This window comes from Colias croceus, chromosome 20 (assembly GCF_905220415.1).
Source record: "Colias croceus chromosome 20, ilColCroc2.1".
Classification (NCBI taxonomy): domain Eukaryota; kingdom Metazoa; phylum Arthropoda; class Insecta; order Lepidoptera; family Pieridae; genus Colias; species Colias croceus.
Window position 1 is genome coordinate 1,333,952 of NC_059556.1, and position 7,306 is coordinate 1,341,257.

Below are 7,306 nucleotides of genomic sequence, written 5' to 3' on the forward strand. Positions count from 1 at the left end.
TACTACGGAATAGAAACGAGCATATGAGATACTATAAAGAATAATGAGCAGATGTTATATACAGAGCACTTCGTTTATAAATAGTCCAAAACCTCTAGAAACTAATTACATATGGAAAATCAACCCTAATCCATCTGCTTGCCTAGGCTTCACAATAAACACTCGTTTTAAAAATGAATAGAAAACGTGCGCTTTGTATTTTAGTCAAAAGGTTATACCTTTATGTGCTATTAAGTTTCATAGTCCTCTCTCGAACAAAAGGTCCCTAGGACCCTAAACCTTATTGCGGAAAAAATGTTGCTTTGTTGTTATGTAAGTCTACATTTTGAATTCTAAATAGCTTAATATTGACGTAGTTGAATTAATGCTAAGATTAACTTTGGAGCATAGCGATCTACGAAGAAACTCCTTTTTTTTTTTTGTTTAAATCAATACATACAATAATTGTATTGATTTAAACAAAAAAAAAAAAAAACAGGAGCAGGGAGATTCGTTTAACTACGTTATTGCCCATTGTCATTTATTTTTGCACATCAATTTAATTGAGTTTATTTTATCGTAACTATAATACCATAAGGTAGTTACCAAGATATTAAGATGCATTTATACCTATATACCTAGTACATAATATATCTCGATGTATATATACCCTAGTATAATAGGTCATTGTATATACCTAATTCTTTATGCTAGGGGTAGAAAGGCTATAAACGGTTTATGTTTATAATAAACCTAAAGCACTGCCGCGATTGAGTTAGAATTAGATAAATAGTTAGAATTCTTCACAAACATAACTAGGTACATACCTACTTACATAATACAATAATATCTTCTAGACCTACAAATTTTAATTGTAGATGAGATAGAGAGAGATGTATGAACATCAGCGAACCGTGATTTCATTTTCGTGCTAATAATTCTGAAGTTTCGGGATAAAGAACGGAATTAAAATAATTTATTAAAATTAATAAAACTGAGAATCTCCATTTTTGTCAAAATATATCTAATCTAGCTTTATCACAAAATAGAGAAAGTATTGTGTGGTGGCAAATAAAATTTTGTGATTCAAATAGGTAGGTATGTTTGTGTATCATCGAATTTCGAAATAAAGACGAACGTCGAATCTAAAGACTACTTACTTTTGATGATCATCATCAAAAATATAGTTACATAATCCACATTCTATAAAGTACCTCTCCAGTCATAAATTTTCGACCTTTCGAAATCGATATCAAACAAGCCGCCAATAGCCATCGAGATGACATTAACGGCATTCGAATAGCCCACCCCATACGAAATAGTTCCAAAATAGACTATAAACGAATTAATAACATAAATAGTAAAATCGTTAACCGTCGTGAATTTCGCACACGCTTAATACGGCAAGGGGAGGGTTTCCGGAGTATTCATCGGACGGGTTTAACGGCTAGCTATTGTGGCTTTTGTGAGACCCCTCGCGATTCAAGGCCGCGGGACTGCGCTGCCAAGGTCAGAGCTGTCAGTTGTCAGGTGCCCGCCAATTTCTTACCCAATTTTTTTAATTAAATAGGCAAAGGCATCATGCATTTGATTACTTTTTATGTCATTGAGCTTCTGCAACATTGTTGCTCTAAGCTGTCATCGTGTCGACTATGTTGAAAAGGTCCAGTTGCAAAAAGTAAAATTAAAAATAATGTGTTTTTTGCGTAATAAGTTTAAATAGTTAAATGTTTGAGGACATAATTTTCCTCGCGCATGTTTCTTCTTCAAAAATGCAATAAATCATCTATCAGATGAATTTCTTTATAATTACACCATTTTTTCTTTTTACAACAACACAAGTGGATTAAGAATGACCAGCTTTACGTATCAAAGGGACAAATTATCAGAATGGTTACCTTCGAATGAAATACAAATCTAAGTGCTGTGTGACGTTTTTGCATTTGAATGATTAGGAAATGAATACATAATGAATAACCATTTACATTACTCGTTATGGGATTATAACTTATAAGTTATGAATATGATTATAATTATATTCTTTTTTAAAATATCTGGAATAAGAAATATGAATGTTGATATGTCGATAGGCCCCCTTATTACTTACAAAGAAATTAACAACTAGGATACATAATAAGGAAACTTTTTTTCTCCTTTTCTTGCATTGCATTTAAATAATTCAGAAAACAGTACAGTACAGTAACAGTAAATAAAAAAATATGGCAAATTACGAGTGAAATTCTATGAATTTATGTTCCGCCCTATCGCCATAACGATTGTTATAATTTAATTGAACTCTTTATTTAAAATCGGATGTATTTTTTACCTGAACAAAATACAGCCAATCTTAAAAGTAACAACATATCCATTTGTACCATTTGTAATGCTTCAAATTTCGAAATCCAAAACCTTAATTTCGAACAGAAGCATTGGCGCGAACGGGATTCCATATTTGAATTACTTTTTTTACCAAAAAGCACAGACATCGATCATTAGACCGAAGCTTATCCTCAATTTTTTGCTCTCAGGTATATTATATCACGAGTAAATCTTTATCCCTCATTGTATTTTGGGATAAGTGAAGGTATGTATGTGTGTGTCGTATTCAGCGCTACAAAGAGCCAGGTGCGCACTCTTTTCATGCGATGTACGTACGCCTCCTTGCTCAAAGATTTCCTACGCAGCTGTCTTTACAACGATTCTTTTTTTTTTAATTCGCGAATGTACTATGTGCTATGGCTATGACTGGCAACAGATTTCACGTTAAATGTTAAATGTTATGTTGATTTTGGTCAAATGGTATTTTAGAAGAGATAGAACATTCACTATAAGTAGAGATAGAGCATTCACTAAACTGGATTTTTTTTTCAAGAAGTACCTACGAAGAACCACTTTGAGCAACCACTTTGTTGTTTAAAAAAAAAACGGGTTAATTAATTTTCTATTTTAATGCTAGTCTTTGAACAGAGGCGGAGTAAAGTAAAATCAGTATCAGTTATAAAAAGTCCTCGATATATTTTCGTTTATAAATTGCATATTATAAAGAATGGGTGGAAGAGAAAAAGCCAACTGAACTTTCGTAATTTTTATTGTTATCTTACTTTACAAAATACCTACAAGAACCACGCAATATTGAATAGCTGCCTACACTTTTAGTAAAACGGTATTATTTCCTAAATGACGGTTACTGTGAGGTAATAGCCACATAGTACCGTTCCTAGATCTAGACACACCTATGACCTGGCTGAGCTACGCCTCCACAGTTTAAATTTCATATTTTATGCATCTAATTGTCTTTATAGTTCCTTTTATTTCTAGTATGAATAAATAACATTATAAAATTTCCAGTTGTTATTCAATTTTGTTGTCATTAAAAATGCTTACGGTACTTGTTTGTTTTAAATATTGTATTTGTAATTTCATATGCCTAACAGGCAGGATATGGCGGGACTTATGTTTGTATAAGATCTGAATTGTACCCATATTCATGAATAAAAATATTTGAATTTTAATTTTAATTTGAAACATAAGGTTTAGATACATAGTTTGTTATGTCACCATAATATTATGTCATATGTATTATACTAATATTATAAAGCTGAAGAGTTTCTTTGTTTGTTTGAACGCGCTAATCTCAGGAACTACTGGTCCGATTTGAAAAATTCTTACGGTGTTAGATAGCCCGTTTATCGAGGAATGCTATGCCTATTATATCATCACGATAAAACCAATAGGAACGGAGCACTGCGGGTAAAACCGCGGAGCACAGTTAGTGTGAATATAATATTAAGTATTAAAAAAGAACACGCATAAATGCCATAGATTTATGAATCAATATTAAATACGTAGGTACCATAACTAATTAACTAGGTACGGTTACCATTGACAACTTTCTCGAAGGAAACACGAATAAATCATAAAATATAACAAAAATGCATTGTCCGTCTGTCTGTACCTGAGCTTCTCGGAAAGCTCTTTGTGCAGCTTCGAAATGTACTTTCCCCAAAGACAATTTTGTGAATAGATTCTTTTTTTTGTTGTCAATACGAAATTCGAATAACAGCTAGTTGGAGCTTTTGAATATTTATAAAATAACTATAGGATGTTTAATGTCAAGATAAGTAAGTAGGTAGGAACATAATTTCGATATAGGTATGTACCTACCTACCGCATTATGTAGAAATGTTTCCGATTTTTAAACAACGAATACCTACTTACCTATCTAAATATTCATACAAAAGTCGGTTTTAAAAAGATGCTATTGCAATTTTGCCATGTAAAACTAACTATAAATATAATATTTTGCATTTTATGTGTGGATGTTTGTGATTTCACGCGAAATCCGCTGATAGGAACACGTACCACGACTCACACGAGTGTAGCCACGGGCTACAGCTAGTTTACATAAAAAAACAATTACGAGTAAATGTAACCTATGTTGTTTTATACGATTGATTAACAACATTCTATAAAAAAAAAATCAATTTCATCACTTAAGTATACAAAATTTCATAATATGCTATAGCTTCGACCCGTGCGGTTTACGGCTCCACTCGATCTCGTGTGATACCTAGACTAGTAGCCTATTATAATAATAATTGACCATCCAGACTGTATTCCACCTTTACGCTAAATTAGGTACAATCCGATCAACTTATTTTGAATAATCCAATCTATACAGTATATAAATATACACTTTCGTCTTATAAAATAATAAAAGTAGTATAATGAATATAATAAAATAAACTCATCTGCCCTAGATAAGATTAAAATCAATTAACTTTTTAAGCGTACCTATTATAACTGTAGCATACTATAAATTATTTATTTACGTTTGGAACGTGTTCAAAGTTGGCCATAGACACTCCATAGAACATACTTTGTGACCCACTTCTAGTGTCTATGATTTGATGACTCATTGAAGTTTGTTTATAAACTACGGTACTTTTAGGGTCAAATATTTTACGAGGCCCTGCCGTTGTGTTTTGATGGTATTGATAAGGTACTTAATATCATAAAATATTATACGTTATTGTTGTTGTAATAACTATGACGCTTTATGGTTTTTTTAACGTGATAATACTTTGACTGCATTGTTGAATTTTTAAAATTTTTAGGTTGATGATATCAACTTAAAAATTAGGTATCCGGGTAATTTTCGGGAATTTTTCTTGTTCTCGATTAAGAACTTTTAAAAATTTCGCATGAGAGATTCGAAGGATAGGTACCACTTTTCAACCGACTTCCTAAAAGGAGGCTCCATTTCGTTTGTTGCCTCTGAACTTTCGCTTAGCTGAACGGATTTTGATGTTTTTTTTTTTATTTGAAGGCTGCTGAAAAATTTGTCTAGTTCTCACAATTTTAAAATAATTGTCACTACCTGTAAACTAGATAGGTAGTCATAAAATAAATAAATAGTAGACTACATGTACCTAAGTAATCAAACCTAGGGGTTGGTAACGACAATCTATACGTGCGCACGAACGAACACAGGCGGAAATCTAGTTTGTCCTCTAAGTCCCCTCTTTACAGGCTCCCTTCACCTTGATCTTGAAGGGTTTAACATTTTTCAATCACAAGTACACTTTGAGTACAGTGTGATTATCGAACAATGTGTATACAGAACTCGTTTTATATGAGGCGGATAAAATCTGTGCGTCTCCAATGATATTCAAATTGGTTTGTCGTATTCGTTTAGACTTAAAATTATTGTAACCTAGTATAGGTATACCTAATAATGTATAATTTTAGTTGATTTTCGTGATGAAGAAATAATTGGGTCTTCTAACTAATATTATAAAGCTGAAAAGTTTGTTTGTTTGCTTGAATGCGGTAATCTCAAGATATACTCGGCCTATTTGATAAATCCTTTCAATGTTAGATAGCCTATTTATTGAGGAAGGCTTTGTACATCATCACACGAAGATCAATAGGAGAGGACTGAGGAGCAATACATTATACAGGTAACGCCGCTGAGTATAGCTGGTAATTATTCATAAGAATGATTTCAGACAAAATACCACCAAAATTAACTATTGAATTCATATTTGATGACTCTGATTCATTCATCGCTTCGAACTTTTTTACCGCCGCAAAAAGTCTCTTCAAGATCGGACCAGTTGTTTTCGATATAATCCTTTATACTTACAGTAAAAAAACCTCTTCTGTATATCGTTAATCGTACCTACTGTACTATCTTTTTTCTAATTTTATTAAAATATAGGTAACAAATACCAATATTCAGTCAATTTTGGAGTGCCAAAAATGCAACCAGATTAAAAAAAATATTCATACCTACCATGAGATAGGAAAGGAATGAATGAATGATAAGTTTTAAATATCTTTATGTAATGTTAAACTAATAAACATTTATGAATACGGAAAAATACAATCTAAATATAATGGATGTATGTTTATGTAGAGACGACTGGTCTTTTGCAAGTAAGCGGTCTCTCTGAAAATCAAAACTTACAACAAGTTAGGCACAATAATCCTCCTCTTTCTGAATCTATAAGGATAGTTTAATACATCATGCACGAATTCCGCGATTAGCTCGCTTATGTAAATAAAAATAAAGCACAAACGAAGCCGAATGGCCACATTGGTATGGTGGGTAACGGTCGCCCCGCTTCAGACCGGTTAGCCATATCGGCTTAGACGCTTATTTCCTTATTATAACGATTTTTACACGAGTTTAGAGAAATTAATTTTGTTAATTGGAGTACAGCTTTGGTTAAGGTGCGGTTATTCTATTTTCTTGGATAAGTAGATGTTTATAAAATTCTAAGAACCTAGGTACCTACCCATTTTATTGTGTAAGTAGCTAAGCTTTCTGCGCGTGGTTTGTAGAAAACTTGATAAATTGTTAGCTTCATGGTAATTGGTACATATAATAATATGTAATTGAAAATTCTATCCAAAGCCAAATCGTTCGATTGTAAAAAACATACGCTATTATCTATTTATAGGTACTAATACTATAAAGCTGAAGAGTTTGTTTGTTTGTTTGAACGCGCTAATCTCAATACTGGTCTGATTTGAAAAATTCTTTCGGTGTTAGATAGCCCATTCATCGAGGAAGGCTATGGGCTATAGTCTATACATATAATAAATCTGTAGAAGGGTCAATTCTGTACATTGAAAATATTGAAAAAATAACTAGCAGGGGGTGTTACTGGATCGATACCAAACCCAAATATGTGATTAAAAAAATTTTTGTCTGTCTGTCTGTCTGTCTGTCTGTCTGTCTGTCTGTATGTGAAGACATCACGTGAAAACTACCGGTTCGATTTCGATGAAACTTGGTATAATTATACCTTATTATCCT